An 18,005-nucleotide genomic window follows, 5' to 3' on the forward strand; every position below is an offset into this window, starting at 1 on the left:
TATAGTTGAAGTAAAAGCAGTTATCATGATAGTGATACACTTACGCTCGCGAAGGAAACACACTTTGAAATTCCGAATATTTGTTTATTTTATGCAGTAAAGTGTTTTTTATTCAAATCGACTACATTTTTATTTCAATAAAAATTGTCAGATTACCGATAAGAAACGATCATTTATTAATCGGAACGCGACATTGGAACATTAAATAAAAAGAAAAATTTACTGTTAATAGAGCTTTGTTTGCCTTCAATTAATGTTTTTGTAATAACTTGTAGATTTTATGAGATGAGTGTAGTCATGAAATAAATATATAAACAATAAATACTAAAGAGAAAATGTCATTAAAAGTAGCTAAGAGCAAGAAAAAGTATATTTTTAGTACTATTTTCTCATGATAACAATAGAGATTATATATAAATTTATTATATTGTAAAAAGTTAGATATTTTCCGCTATTTCCGTCTGTCCATTTGTCCATATTGACGTCTGACCGTCTGTTGAAAACTCCCAAATAAAAGGAGTTAGAGGGATGGGAAATATACTGTTTGAGCAATCATAAATATGTTGATTATGCTTTGCACAATTTAGTACTCTATAATTATAATGTAAAGTATGGCGAAAATCAGGCATTATTTGTTCCTAGTCTTCATACAAGGCCCCCCTCAGAAAATGACTTCAACATTTATAATTGTCTTACATAACATAAACAAGTTTTATATGTATGAACATAAATTGTTCTACCAACTTTTGTGAGGATATGTTCATAATTGACCGTAGCCCCTTACTTGTTATTTTGGAATTATAGTTTTGTAACCATTTTAAAACAAGAATTAGAACTATGAGTAAAATTATAGCTTTTAAATTCTAAATCTGAAGTTGCTACACTGACTCAAAATTATTTTTGAAATACATGAAAAAAATTTATTTTGAAAATATTTTTAAACATTTATGTTTCTCAGTATAGGTTTCATTCTTTTTCATCACTGCTATTAAATTCTATCTACATTTAACAAACCGTACATTACTTTCATTTATTTGCTTTTTTATATTTCTTTCATAATAATTGTAAATTCCATTTATTTTTTTTTGGTTTCCCGTTTGTAAATTAAGAAGTCCAATATGACAGCTTCTTTTTTTCCCTAGTCCCCAAAGTAAAAACCTTAAATACATTTTGATTAAAGTGAACACCGTTTATTTTCACCTTCGAAGGTGTGAGAAAACGTGAATGGCTGTGAGTTTGGTGTGAGAACAGACATATGTTGAACAGGCGTTACATTTTGTATTTAAAGAGTCGTTATTTTTTGCCTTCATTTTATATAAAGAAGTTCTTATGACGTTTATCAATGTTTATGGGTTTGTATGAGTTGTACTCAAAACCAAAAAAATAAAACAAGTTACCTTTACACATGTGTGTCTAAGTACAAAAATATACATAAATATTATATTTGTTATTTTGGCAATGAAAATATATTTATAATGGTAATACACTTCTTTCTCATTCATTCTTATACTCGTACATACATACATATGTATAAAGGTATATAAAATTTTATGACTTTATGGTAAATAAATATTTATATATATTTGTACCATCTACATATATGTAGACTTTCTTTAAATATATGGCTGATTTCTTTTCATTTCTTTACTTTGTATTTATGTTTAATTTACAAATTTTTTTTTTGTACATTTTTACAATATAAGAAAAGAGATTTTATGGCCTTTAGGGAAATCGCGAAATTGTCTGTCATAACTGTCTGTCAGTATTTTGTTTCATTTTTATTCTCTTCCTCATTCATTTTTCCATTCATTCATATGTGAATTTTCTTTTGAAATTTTGTAGATTTTGTCCTAAAGTCATGTGTTTTAAATTAAGGTGTTTTGTACACATTTTTTTATTTTCTTATTTTACAAACTTGTACTAAAACTAATCAAAAAGAGATTTAAATTTTATTAGATTGGATTATAAATTGTGTTTAGTCTAAATGTTTAAAATGCAAAAAAGGTAAAATTTATGTAAATATTTATTGCAAAAGAAAATAGGGCGAAAGCATAACAGAAAAATAAAATTCTGAAGGCTTCTTGATTACCTCTGCAGCCAGAGTTTGTTAACTTTTCCTAGTTGTAACGACTATTTTGTTGATGTCCTTTTGATTGAATAGTGTTTTAAAACATTATGCTGCAAAGAATAAGAGAAGAAGAAAAAAATTAATCATATATAGTAAAAAAATAAGTATTTTAAATTAGGGTTACATAAGGGATTTAAATAAATTTAGGTTTGTATTAACTTTAGTATAGCATAATAAAGTTTAAGTTTATGGCTAAAATGTGGTTAAAAAATATCGCAATATTTTAATATAATTGGGCATTTAAATAGAGATTTATATGACTTACTACAGTTTAAATTTGTTTTACAATACTGTGTATTTTTAACCATTTTGGTTATATTTGAAAAATGCCGGAAATTGTTTGGAATATTTTGAACTACTAACAAATTACAAACCCAATATCTTCACATCACCTAATTAAGTACTTATATTTAACAAATTGTATATTCACATGCACCTTAGTCCTTTAAACTCATTTAAACATTAAGTACTACAGCATCTTCCTAACCTTTATCATATTTCCATCATCAAATATCATAAAACTACGAACAGTTCTCCTAAAACCCTTTTAAAAAGGATACTTCGTTAAATGTTATGGTTTTATTTCCAATAAAATCATCAACATATACACACACAAACTCTATTGTTTAATCTAATAGACTAAACTAATTACTTTTACTAATTATTTCATATACCAGTGTTAAAGTCAATACATAAGAGCACTTAACATTTTGAACAAGTGTGAAAAACAAACTTTAGAACAGCAGCAGCAACAAAAGCAATAAACACGAAAATGCAACCTGTTATAAGAGTTGTTGTAAAAAGGACAAGATAAACAACAAGCCCAACTCAACTAATACACACATAATAATTACGCTTGTAGTAGAAAGCAAGAGAGAATGTTTGAAAAAAAGTGAGGTAGAACATTTAGTTGAGAGTCCATAAAATACACTGATACCAAACACAAGTCCGTTTAATTGAAAATATTATGTAAATTTGTGTATGTGTGTTTAAGATACGAGGTCAGTTAATGAGTTCTTTCACAATTTAAAAGATTAAACTCCTTGCAACCAAGGTATGATTCGGCGAAGTTTTATTGTCACCCAGGCGAAGTTTTTTAGTGGTTATTAACCACAATTCTTTATAAAATGGTATAGAAAGAAATGAAATTAGTATTCTATTTTAATATATACTTTACTAAAGGGACAGTAACGGTTATAAGTGATATCAAAAAAGTTATTTTTTAACAGTTATTTTGTGACTTTAAAAATAAAAATCCATCTAAAATAGTTATTTTGCAACGTCCAAATAAAAGTTCGCATGAAACACTTAAAAAGAGAGTTTTAATTTGCCGTCATAAAATAAAACTCATTTGAGGAGTTTTATTTTTCCCATCAGAAATTTGAGAATTTTTATTTTTCCCGTCAGAAAATAATACTTATTTTATACAAATTGACACATTAAGTTTGCCTCTGGTCAGATCATTTAAATTTGTGATGCACCTTTCATTACTATTGAATAAATCAATAAAATAAAAACAAAAAATTGTTGTTGTTTTTTTCATAAACAAATAAATACTACACTCATTATATCAGATAGACTCAATAAAGAAAGATACTGAAAATAAAGAAGAAAATAAACGAAATAAAACTCATCAAACGAGTTTTATTTTCTGACGGGAAAAATTAAACTCCTCAAATGAGTTTTATTTTATGACGAAAAAAACTCCTCATCAGTGTTTTATTTTATGACGGCTAATTAAAACTCTCATTTTAAGAGTTTCAACCGAACTTTTTTTTCGTTAAAAAATGTGGAGTTGAGATCGTTTATATGTCTTTAAAACCTATTAGCAACTTCAATGATGAATAAAGGAAAATATGCAATGTCTACATATTGCATGAGTTTCTATTATATTGAACTTTTTGGAATTCCGAGACTCCAAGAATAGATTTGTATTCTATTATGTATTAAATGAAGATTAAACATACCATTTGTACCTTTTACGGGTTACCTTAGGCACTGATTTGAAATTTGGGAATTTCAAGGAAAATTGGTCACAAATTTTTAAAAATTATTTCTTCAAAAACTTTTAATAGCCTATTTTCTAATGTATTGGACGTATGACTTAAAAATTAATTTGTTTTAAATGTTTAGCTTTTATTTTGAAACATTTTTTCAATATAAATTTATTCAAAGTATTTTCCATTTTTAGCTATGACCTTTTCCCATCTTTCTGCCAACATATGGATTCCGAACCAAAAGAACTGCTCATCTTTTGAATACAAGTACAAATAAAGCTAATATCGGATATTCTGTTCCGAAGTAATCATAGAGGGAGCAATCGGCATCGATCGAAATAAATAGTAGTCGGACGTGGCACGATCTGGACTAATATATATTAGTATTTAAAGGTATCTCGCGTTCATTTCGTAAGGTTTTTAAGATAATGTGGAATATTTATAGATCTTGGGAGTATCGAAAAAGACCAATAGAAGAGCCACCCTAATTTCAATGCATGAAACTAGTTACTAGTTACAAAATTCCATGCATTAAGCTATAAATTGAGCTGTCATCAGTATTGTTATTTACGGGGTTGTCATAGAATCTTATCATTGTCGATTTTGAAAACGACAAAAAAGGTACATTTGACTTATGAAATCCAACGCAATTTTTTGTTTAATCGATAAAGAATTTAATTCTTGATCGAATATAAAATATATAACTTTCTATTTCACGAGACCAATGTACTTTTTCTGTCGTTTTCAAAACCGATTCCGACAATGATTAGATTCTATGACAACCCCGATAGTCTAGACTTCTGTAAATATTTCTGGTTTCTGAACCTGATGAAGTGGCTCCATGGAAATTTGATTCAACGATGAACTCACAGTTGTGTACCTACGAAATTATTTCTCCCATATTTTAAAAGGCCTTCATAACCTGTCCTCGTTGTTAGCGAAATGCAACAACTTGTTTACTTTTCCGTTACACGCGCCAATTATTAGAACGATTTTTATTTTCATTTACTTTACAAGGCATAAAATACACTTTTGTAGCCAAGATAACTAGGAAAACAATAACAACAATACAGCAATGTAAACATACGTAAAAGTACTTGTAAAATAATAATAACAACAACAACAATCACTTCTACAACTACATACTAATAATAGTACTAGAAACAACTAACAAACAAACGTAGGAACGAACGAACAACAATTACTTCATCAAGTAAGCAAAAACAAGGATATTTTTTCATAGCTGGTTGTTGTTATTTTTAAATAAAAGCAAAAATATCCTTTTTTATGATTGTAAAACAATGATACACTTGAAATTGTTATTTGCACTAAGTGTGAGAGTATTTGCCCAAACACAGATACACACACCCACACGTTTATTTCAAATCATGCAACAAACACTAAAAGAGGTGGCAAATGCGGTGTATGGGTTGGCTGTTAAGTTGCTTGGATGAGGTTTATTGCGTTTATGGGTTTATTGTGTTGAAAATAATAAAAAAAAAATAAAAACTAATCACAGCATCTAAACAATAGAATAACTTGTTACATGGCGAACAATAACGCCAGCATCAAATAGGTTTTTGAAAAAAAAAAATTAAAAACAACACATACAAAATTGTATCTCAACGTTATTTCCATTTTAACAAACAATTGCAAAAACATAAAAATACATTCATACATAGAAACAAACCAAAAAAAAAATGAATCAGTTAATGTTTGGTTGGTTGTTTGTGTGGAAATTATCACAATGTTGGGAGAAATCGGAAAGTAATAAAATTTTATTGAGCCCATAAAAATCAACTGGGTTAGAAACAGAAAAAAATAACAAGAGCACGGACAACACGAGTTAAGGCTTAATCTACACTCAAACCTCTTAGCCAGCATGCAGGATACTTGCAAACTAAAACAAGCAAACAATCAAAGAAATGTAGTACGAGTAACAAAAATATTACATACTTACAACAGCAAATAATCGTCGAAACATCAATAAAAATAAAAAAGAAATGACCATGAAAATGGTTTTAAAATCTTAACGCCAGTGTTACTTTGGTCAATTGCTTGTTTGGCCATAATGCAACTAGTTGTTTTGTTTTCAGCCAAATTACTTTGTTGCCCTACAACAACTAATGGAGGTTAAAGTAATTTTTCGTAGAGATTTCATTTAAAATTATTTTATTAGAGTTTTACAAGTAATTTGCATGTGTTGGAAGGGGTAAATATTTTGATTGACCATTAGGGAAACATTTTGTATACATATGTATGTGTTGCTAAAAGGAGTTGAAAGGTTTTCAAACTGGAAAATATCAATATATAGTAAACATTTTTAACTTTTTCATTGTGTACAGCAGCTGTATTTTAATTTTATGGCTTTTAGTGGAATGTTACGGAACAAGGTATTAACAATTTTAAATTGTACTTACGCACTTTTATTACACTTCTTTTTCAAATTATAATTCAATTTTGTGTTTTAGATTTGGAAAAATAATCGTAATGAATTTAGAACTAGTTATCCCATATGTAAATGTTATGAAGGGTTAGAGAGATTCGTTTTATAAAATGAAGCGCTAATAAAAAAAAGAATGAAATACAAGCGAATTCGTAATAAATTTTGTCTTCATAAATCTCAAGATTTTGTTTATTTTTCAAATACTTTTTATGTCAAAATTTCAAATGTTCAAAGTATTTCGTTTGGAAATTAAAAAATTCGTTCATAACGACGAAACGAAATAAATTTATAGGATAGGATTTCTGTTACGAAGATTGTATTTTCTAGCCTTTTGCCGCTTTTCAAAACCCATACCAAAACACATTCGATATGTTTAATTTTATTCTTATCTGTAATATTTAAGAAAATAAATTAGATTTTAGCTTTACCCTTTAAAAGTACAATTATCAAAAAAGTATTATTTTTGCTTTTTGAATTTTGATTTCATATGTCTTAATTTCGGAGATATTAGTGTACAAATTTTAGTCGTTTTTACCCTTTTAGGAATTGAATTTCAAAAAATGCCGGTTTGGGCTGGGCGTTGTTGAGTCAGTAAGTGAGTGAGTCAAGCCTTGTATTTTTATATGTTATGCATGTAACAGTTTAAAGCAAAAATAAAAATCGATTAAAAATATGTATATGAATTATACTAATTGTTGTGATAACATGTTTTTGCCTTTTTCGGATTTTTCATACAAATGCTTACACCTTCTTTTAAAAAATATAGCAGAAGGTTGTTTAGTTGGATACCATTTAAAATACCGTAACTGAGCCACTTTCCAACCGATTTTCGGAAATAATTTTCTGTTTAAAAGGCTAAAAATCATGACTTTCAATCAAAAGGACCAATTTTAAAATCAATTCCAACAGAACATACTTATTATGTTTTAAAGCTGTAACTTTAAGAATACCACAATAAAAATATACTAAACGAAGTTATCGAGAAACATTAAAACGCTCTGTTTATTGTCTGTTCTGTCGGTTGTCAGAACTAACAATATTGTGAGATAAATGTACAGAAAATGTCTTGCAATCGTGTGAACTTAAAATATTTGTCATGCAATATTTTCAGAGAAAGTTATTGTTAGATCATTGTCGTGTGAACATATTTCGTTGTCGTTTTCAAAATATTGTCAGATAATTTTTCATTGTCAGATGCGCGAGTTTTTAGCACCATTGTCGGATAAAAAATATAAGCAAAGAAAGGCGAACAATTCTGACTACCGTGTGAACTGAATTTTTTTCCCTGACAATTTCAACTGATAATCTAGATTGTGGTGGCAATTTTTCATTGTCTGGTCATTGTACCATTTTAGGTCTGTCAATATTTTCGAATTATATATTCCACATGGATATAAAATTAAATGCATTTCAAAGACCTATAACAGCTACGAAATTCGGGCCAAAAATGGGTCAATTTCGTGAAAAATATTTGCTTAACCCGAATTTTTTCAGAGTCATGTCACATAGCCTGTAGTAGAGTATCCAAAAAACCGGAAAATTTTAAAAAAACCGGTTTCCGGTTTAACCGAAAAATTGTGTTTTTGAAAAAACCGGTTTTGATTATTGTCTTTTAACAAAACCGGTTAAACGGTTTCGGTTTTTGTCTTCAAAAAATCGGTTAACCGGTTTATATTAAATTTTTATTAAATACTAAAAAGGTCTCCTTAAATTTATTTATGGACGCTAATAGGAAATGTGTTAAGAATTGTATACTAAATCTTCGAAAATTTAGCGTTTTTGAATAATTAAGGCTCTTTATTTATGCAATTATTTTATATCATTTTGGAAATATTGTCAAATACTATAATTTTTTTATAAAATAAATCAATATTTTAAAAAATGGTATCAACGTTTTTCAAAATATATTTGAATGAGCTTTGAAAATATATTTCATTAAAACCGGTTAACCGTCTTACAAAAACCGGTTTGTCAAAAAAAAAGTTAGAAAAACCGAAACCGGTGGAGTATACAAAGATGAAAAAACCGGTTTTCGGTTTTGGATACTCTAGCCTATAGAATATCTAATAAAGGACCTATCCACGATATAGTATATTACGGCTTAGAATATGCCAATTCCGTGCATATTCATTGTCCTTCAAATAACACAAATATACAAATTTGTATGTAACAAATAATAAATAATGCCTGATACCTCAAACACTACTAAATGCTTAATATATTAAATTTGCTGCAAAAACAATATGTAGAAATTACAATAAAATAAAAAAAATAACATAGAAAATAACATAAAAAAGAAATTCCAAATTAAAAAATTTAATTTTTTTTCAATTTAATTTTATTTTTACAAATCTACATACATATGTATGTAAATAGTAAAGGAAATCTAAAAAAAACACACATGCACATAAAAAAGAACAAATAAAATGAGAATTACATTGCAAACATTTGTTGCTTGTTTTTGCACAGATTTCCTATACATAATAAAAATACTATTGTCTGTGGAAGTGCATTGATTGTAAACACTGCCACACATGCATACATATAAATACAAATGTTGCACAGTGTACCACAATGTTGCATCTACAAACAGTTTTTATGCCGCTTTTGTGTTTTTGCAGAATTTTTTACGTTTTTTTTTCATCTATTTTTTTTGTTGGTTTGGTTTGTTTGTTTTTCTCAACACCCACAAAAATGCCAAAACAACGAGTTGAATTGAATTTTCAATTGAATTCAATGAGATTTTCTCTCTCTATTTTTCATTCATTTGGGGTTTTTTGGTCCGCCTGCCCGTCCGTCCGTCAGATTGTCTGTCTGTTGTTTGTTTTAATTTTATACATTTTTATGTATGTCGGTTTGCATGAATGTAACATTTGTTATTTATTGAATATTCGAGGTGAGAGGCATGAATATTATTACATTTAGGAGTATGTAGTTGTTGTTGTTGTGGTGCTGGTGGAAAGAGTTGTAGGCTGATATTTTGTGGCATCTATTGTAATAGAATTTAGTTTATTGAAAATTTAAAGAATTCTTTTGAAATTGAAATAAAAGAAGTTGATGTGAAAATGTTTTAATGAATATTTAAAAATTGTACGGTTAAACAACAATTCCAAGAGTACTAACTCGTATTACATGAGAAGCAAAAAAATATTGTTAAAATAGAAAATATATTCAGACATACATATTGTTACCTTAATATAGAAAAGCCCTAACTCGTTTTTTTTTCCCAAAATCTAGTTTTTTGAATACTTTGATAGATAATCCCGTAATACACCATTAATAAAATAAAATGTCGCATCATTAAATTGGTTGAAGACCTTCATAAAAGTCTGTGTTTAAAAAAAATTGCAACTACAGAACTTTAAGTTTTATTAAGTTGTTTCCTTCTCCTCTGAAGTAATGAAAATGTTTGTTACGGCCTTTCTATATTAAGGTAGTGATATACAATAATCCAGTCTAGTTAAAACAAATCATAATGTTTTTAGTTTGAAGTTAGAAATTAGTATAAGGTTTTATTTGCAGTTGTGCGCATAGATACTATTTAATTCAATAATCTACAACAAACATTTGGATAAATTTCATCTGAATATTAAATAAAGTTTTTGTTTAGTTAGGATTAATGACATTTATAGGGAAACCCTAATATATAAATATGAATATTAGGGCTGATTCTTTAGCATGTAGGAAAAATTAGGGATGGCACTCCCAACTTAAAAAGAAATTTATTGTAGTTTATTTCTCAAAATGTTTGCGCTGGGTTCAGTATTTGGTGTGCAGGATCTAAAGATAAAATGGTCTGTTTTAAGGCCCTTTTTATCATTTGATCCTGCATACTAAAGCCGGGACAAACATTTTGTGGAATGGTCTCATCAAACAAGCTAAAAGTTAGTTTCACTTTGGAACATTGGCAGCTTATTTTTCCTCCAATCAAACAAGAGCATTCTAATGTATATTAGTTATGTTGCTACATGCAACACGTACTTAAGCAAAGTACTTAAATTACATTAATCATTCTACTAAAATTTAAATGTAAAATTGTTTACATACATAAACTGTAAATGGAGCTATTTGAAACTTTAACCAATCTATTCGTCTACAAATATCGTAAGTATTTAGTATATTATTGCCTTAAACTGCTATTTGATGTTCCATCTTAATTAAGTATTAATTTTCAACACAATTTTCTAAACATTCCCCAGGCAAATCTAATTTTAATCTCTTCTTTTAAAACATTGTTTACAAACACAACATTACATACACACCTACACTTAAACTACAAAATTTAAAAACTGTAGTTATTTAGTTTTACTCTTTTTTGTTAATCCAAAAAGGTTAAAGTTTTTGCTATTTACCCAGTTTAAATGTAAACTATGTGTAATAGAGAGAACCAACAAAATACAATCACCATGTTATAAAGTTCATAAAAATTTACTATATAGTTAATGGCCAATAACAATAAGCTTTAAGACATATTTATAATAGCGACAGCAACAAAAACAACAACAACTGTAAAAATATTTTTAACAAACAAAAAAGTCCCATTATAATGTTTGGGTTACTTTGTGAAAAATAGTTTGTTTTCTTGAGAGCCTCAATAACAATGATTAACTCCAGCATGAGCCAATAGTGATAGAAAGTAGATGGATAATTTGTTTTAAAATTAAGATTTTTCTTTGGAAATTTTGTAAACTTAATTTTAGACATTGATAAGATAACTTCTCAATTATAATTTTTTTGTAAATTTAAAAGTGAAATTTAATTTATACACTGTTTAACTGAGTAAAACGGTAGATTTGTCTTTAGGCTTATTATGAATGAGATCTGAGACAGGTTTTACGATGAAATAGAAAACGGGTAAAGTAAAGTAACAATTTTCCAGTAACTTCCAAGAATATATAGTTTTAATAATTCCCGGGAAATTTTATTATACAAATTTTTAATATTTACAATCCTACATCAGACAATAACAGAATATGTTTTGGTTTAATAACAAATTGTACTTTGGTAATAATTGAAAATTAGATTGAAAATCTAATTTTTACAGAAATTCCACTCAAGAGATGCATGACCTGAATACCTCAGACTAACTGAACCTGTATCAGGATCGCATGATTCCACTTCAAATATTGAAATAATGGCACATGTAGAGAATATACATCTTAACAGATGAATTAACCCCTAGCACACAAGCTGAGGGATTTGTCAATACCGTTGCCATAGAGCATTAGACAAATAATGTAATTAATAGACCGATATATAAGAAGCAAGGCATGAACGTCGAAGTGGTAAGAGTACTGTATCTAAAGCGATGAAGGAAGTTCAAATAAGCTGTGTGTCCTTACAATACCTAGGAAGAGAGGGATGTCAGCTGGATCAACTCTTAAAAAAATCCCAACCCCTCCAAACGGTAGCAAATACAGTTCTTATTATTTTTAATGGAGTTTTCTGTTCTGACACTAAATGCTTCCAACATATTTTATACCATTTATTAAAGGTATTTTAACGATCTAAATATTCTAAAACTATATCTTAACACTTTTAATCAAAAAATACGAAAACCATTTCATTAATACAAACGAACTTCAAAAACAGTAAATTTGTTTAACAAGACAAATTTTCAGGCTACACTTTCAAACCTAATAATGTTGCCACGCTATAGCCATGAGAAGTTGTCGCACATAAAGAAGTTTCAGAGGACGAGGTATCATGGGTGGAAATATTCGAAGAAACTAGCTCCAATTGAATGCCAGAACTAAGATCTCTTTATAAAAATATTTGAAATTTTTTAGTCAAAAGTATTGGTTCAAAGAGCCTGGTTTACAGTTTTCTCTCACAAAATGAACTAAAAGATCTCTTTAACCCTGGATATATTAGACGAATAAATTAAGCAAAAAAAGATTGCCAACAAAATTAAAAGTTGAGTTCCTTGAAATACAAATCTAACATTTTCAGAACATGAACAAATTGAGTCATGTGTCAACATTTAATTTTATTTTGTTTCCCAATGTAGTTTTCAAACTTAAGAAATTTTTCAAAATGTATGCCTATCTAAGACAGTTTAGTCAACCATTGTTTCCTTAACATATCCAAATGTATGAAGAAAGCTAAAAGAAACATATTAAATGAAATGTACCAAAATTAAAAAAAAAATATATTTTTCCTGAAGCGAATCAAACTTTCACAAAGATGACATTTCAAAAACATCTACATATAACAAAAGTATTGTATTAATAATGCATTTTTCTTCTTGCATATTTGTAAACTGTACAAATAGCATAAAACTCAAGAATAAAAAACTTTTAAATTAGTTTATTTAATGTAGTAAATAAAGAATTTATGTACATATTTACTATAAATACATATAGACATACATATGTATATGCACTAAAAATTATTTAACAACTTCTAACACATTTTCTAAGAAATTGTTTAAGGGTTTTCCCAATTTTTTTTTTGTTTGTGTGTTATATAAAAACAAAAACTTTTTAACTACAAATAATCGAAAGTTTAAACTTTTAAATGTATGTTTTTCGTATTTTCTTATACTTATGTATATTTCTTGAGGAAATTCATCAAACTATATGTTTTTCTTAGAGCAGTACAGAAACAAAACAAAAAAAAATGATGCAATTTATTTGAAAAGTTTTACAGTTAAGAGTTGCAGTGAGTGAAATAAGTTCATTACAGAAGAAACACACAAACATTCTTAATAACCAAAGTACCAAATGATGCAGTATTTTCTTTTAGCACTCATAAAGTACTTCATCTCGTATGAGTATTTTTTAGGGGCAAACATTTTAACTTTTTTACTTCAGTACAACACAACCCGGAAGTGTTAATTTTATTTTGTATTCATGTTTGTATGTATGTGTGAGTACTAGGAAATGTGTTTGTTTTCACAAAAAGTTTAAGTCTAAATAAATTTAAACTTTTAATAAAGTTTAGTCTACTCAACAATAAAAGAAATAAATAAAATAACTTAAAACAATACATATAAACATATTTAAAAGAAATGTTTATTAATTAAGTCTTTTAATGTTTTGTACATTTATTTGTTCATATACTACATATGTAGCACATACAAACAATAGGACATCTGAGTACGATTTATGTTTTTCTCATAAACATAAAATATCTTCTAATTAATACAAGTTGTTATTTTCTAATGACCGGAAAGTCTAATAAAATGTCACCTGTAATTAACACAATATAACAAATAATTTTCCGAAAATTTTATTGTTATTTAGTTGTTTAAGTTGTATTTGTGTGTTGTTTTCCCAACTGACCAATTGTTCATTTCATAATTTGTGGTGTATATAATATCGTTCAGAACAAGTTAGTTAGCAATGGAATATACATACGTTGTCATGCTTCAAGCCACATTGATAACTACATGAGCGACAATATCTTGAACATGTTTTTATATACTTAAGTGGAATTTTCAAATTTTTCAGGAGAGCGCAAAAACTGTTGAATTTATCGATCAATATTTTATTTTTTGTCCTTGAAGAACTTTATTATTTGTCTCAAAGAATTATACAATTCAACAGTTTTTGCGAATTAAGTTGTATTGTCAAAAATAAATCAACAACAACTCCAAATAAGATGATTTGTTTTTTTATGATATCTCAGAAACTAATACTCGTAAGAAGAAGCATACTAGTGAAACGGAGCGTTTTGAAAAGTTAGTTTTATTATAAAAAAACTAAGATATTTTCTTATCTCGACTTAAGATGTTTGGTCCAAACTCCACAGATATATACTTCAATACTATACTATACATACACACAGAAAACAGATTCGTAGTGCCAACCGAATTTATTGCCTATCGAATGATTCTGTTGCGCACATCGAATTTTTCAGTTCTACCAATAGAAAATCTGTTAGTAAGACCGTATTTCGGTTGACACAAAGAAACTTTTGCTATCCTTTCTAAAATTGTATAGCCACAATTGTAAAATTCGGTCACCAAGGCAGAATCAATAGATTGGTAACAAATTCGGTTGCTACTGCGAATCTGTTTTCTCTGTGTACATTAGTGTGACAATCAGTTGTATTGAAAAATATTGTCGTTCGAATTTTGAAGGACTTTCACGATTTAAAGGTTAACGTTTTTCGATTTTAGTAAAACTTTCAGACTATTTTTAGAATTACTTGGACTATAATATTATGAATAGGTTGCTCATTCCCAAAAATCGAAAAAAAAAATGTTTTTCTAGAAAATCGTAAAATCGCAGTTACGGAAAAACTAAAGGAGTTATTGAAATAATTTTTACATATTTTTATTCCCTATTATAATCTCAATAAATCTCAATGTAATGATCAACAAATTCTGAAATTTGTTTATTGTTATATTATGCTAGTAAATATGAATATATTTTAAGTAAAAATGAGCTTTTATTCTAATATTTCTCAAAATATGTATGTTAATTTTGATCCTACATTTCTTGTTCTAGTGGCCTCAGACACGTTAATGGCCTGGGGATTTTTTAATAACTTTACATTTTTTTAACCAATTTCTGTTTTTTATGTCTCATTAGAACGAAAATTACGTATATATTTCTATTCTTTTAAATTAAATTGCAAAAATAATTTTTTAACGGCAAAATTTTTGAAAAAAAAATTAAAAAACATTGCATTTTCCCCCTTGTAAATGCATCTTACAACTTCAGAGGGCTTGCGGCACATTTTAACTCCAACCGATTTACCTAAACTTTTTTCTGTATGATTTTTCACCAAGCTGGGGGGTTGAAAATAGCTAAAACCCAATGATGAATATTTCATATAGTAAATGTTGTTGTACTGAAGTTTTTCTACAGAAAATACTGTTATAGTATATGTTGTATAAAACTTTCTATAGCATAGACTATTATACTGAATATTTTCTTTAGCAAATACTGCTCTTTACTATTTTATTAGAAAATGCTGAAGACTTCTATAGAAAATACGGCTAAAATTAATATTTTCTACAGAAAATACTATTATACTAAAGATTTGATAAGTCGCGGGTATAATAGGGTACATTTGAATATGAAGTAATTCGTATCAAAAAAAAACTTTGAAATCCATATTGTCAACAGTTATCTATATAATATCATTGACAAAAACGCCACTGTCCCTCATGCACGAATAATGTACCATTATGGGTAATATAAGCTTTGAAATAATTTCCGAATATGTTCATGGTCCTTCGTCAACAAGTCATCAGCGTTTTTATTGGACGACTTGTACTTGTTGTCGAGGATATCTTAATGGCATGGTTAACTGGGTTTGTTGGCAACATGTAGCCAACCATTCAATATAAAAGCAACTACAATAATAAATATTATTTATACAAATGTACTTCACATATAAAGATGTTAGAAAATACTTTGTATAATTTTGGGGCTATAGAAATATATGTATGTACTTGAAAGTCTGTGAATGTGAAGAATATTAAACCAAAATGAGAAAAGAATAAAAGCAAAACACCAACAAACACACCTGATAATTATAACAAAACATTTTAGTATGTGTGTAGACATAAATATGTTTGAGCATGTATTTATGTAATTGATATGGGTCTTTCATGGATTGAAGAAAGCTTGAAATTTTAGCCTAATCACTAATATCGAATATTTTGTGGCGATACTTTGCAGAACCAAAACTTCCAAGTCGTGAAAATGACTCAGCTATTGAAGTAAATATAAAAAACGACAAAATTCATGTATACACCCATATTCTATTACCTTCAAATAGTATCACTAAATATTTAGGTACGTGTTTATTATCATCATATGTTCTTTGTGAATGTATTAGTAAAATTATAATTAGTACTACTCGTACAGAGAAATTTCATAAACATCCTTTAACTAAAACTACTTTCATATACATAACAAGTAAGTAATATTAATAAAGTCTATTACATATAAAAATAAGTTTCTTTTACTTAAAGTCTAAGTAATAGCAGCGAGGTTTGTGAGTTCAAATATACCAACAAATAAAACAGAAATATATCCTTTATTACATTCAAATGTAGCCTTGTGGGCTTGTATTATTGTAATATTGTAATATATATACATTCTTGAAGTAGAAGAATAAAGTAAACTCATTAAAAAGGCCACAACAACATGAAATAAATATAAAAATATGCATGTGTTTGTGAAAGTAAAAAAAAAAGAATAAAAGCATTTTTATACTAATAACTATTTATGTACAAGATACACTTGAAAAATATGTATAAAATCGTATGTGTGAAAATTAATAAAGTAATTATTTAGTTGATAAGTACTTACAAGTACATACGAACATACTGTACACTGCTGCAACATAAGAGTATGTTTGTGGACTTGGTTTATGCATATGTATTAGGGTGGTCTTTATCTTGAATTTTAGCCATTCGTTATCTAAAAACTGAAATGCTGAAAATTTGAGCAAAATCTAGGTGATGAAAAAACAAGTAAGAGAGCTATATTCGGCTGTGCCGATTCTTATATAACCTTCACCAAATTATACTTCAAAATACAAATTTTAAATATTTTTAGCTAAACAAAATTTATTTTTTTTCTAAAGTTGTTTTTTTAATTTTTTGGAAAAAATTTTTTTTCCAATTGTTATTTTAAATTTAAATTTTTTTAAATTTTAAAATTTTAAAATTTTTTTTTTTATAAGGATCCAGAATATATATACTTTATATCTTTCGGAAAATTATATTGTGGAAATTACAAACGGAATGACAAACTTATATATACCCTTCTTACGGTGGTGAAGGGTATAAAAAATGTGGGAGCATGGAAATTGTGAAATAATGGCTACCCTAATGTATATTTTACAGGTATTAAGTATTATAAATATAAACAATCTATTTGTTGTATGCCACAAAATATTTTAATGAAAAAGTTCGGCTCATTTGCAGATGTAATTGAGAAATATAATGAGGAACAATTATAGGTAGTGGTGTCACAACCACTTCAGAACCCATTCTGTTGAATGAATTTAAATTGCTTCTAGAGAGTTTTCTATAAAACCATACTCAATCGAAAAAAAAATATAATTTGTATAATAAATACACTACGGAGTAAGCTCCCAGTAATAATGACTCCATAATGTTGTGTCGAAGCTCGCAACTTCAACGAATTGTCATCATTGAATGTCCCGGTCAATTGGAACGAGCAATGGCAATTTTTTTGAACGCAAATATTCGTTTGATTGAAATTTAAGAAATATTCAACTGTTACCTAATCTTTGGTCGAGCAATGCAACATTTTCTATTAAATTCTTAATTTGTAACTTCTTTGATACATTTCACAACAAGTATGTACTTGATGCTGAGATTTTTGTATTCTCGAAAAAAATGGTGGAACAAAAATTCTGCCACATGTTTTGAGAAATTAAAATTTAAGTTTACACAACACTTGAACAAAATCATGCAAAATCCTACAAAATAGAGCTCTTG

General features: G+C 27.8%; 1 long non-coding RNA gene across 1 annotated transcript in view; it reads right to left on the bottom strand.

Annotated features, from left to right (window-relative positions):
- Positions 1-2,005: 2,005 nt before the first annotated feature.
- LOC135959241 (uncharacterized) overlaps positions 2,006-18,005 on the bottom strand; it is a 169,313-nt gene continuing 153,313 nt past the window's right edge. Inside the window, exon 3 of the long non-coding RNA XR_010576519.1 lies at positions 2,006-2,178. This is a non-coding gene — a long non-coding RNA (uncharacterized LOC135959241). The remainder of the gene's footprint in view (positions 2,179-18,005) is intronic.

The sequence above is a fragment of the Calliphora vicina genome, chromosome 4 (assembly GCF_958450345.1).
Source record: "Calliphora vicina chromosome 4, idCalVici1.1, whole genome shotgun sequence".
NCBI lineage: Eukaryota > Metazoa > Arthropoda > Insecta > Diptera > Calliphoridae > Calliphora > Calliphora vicina.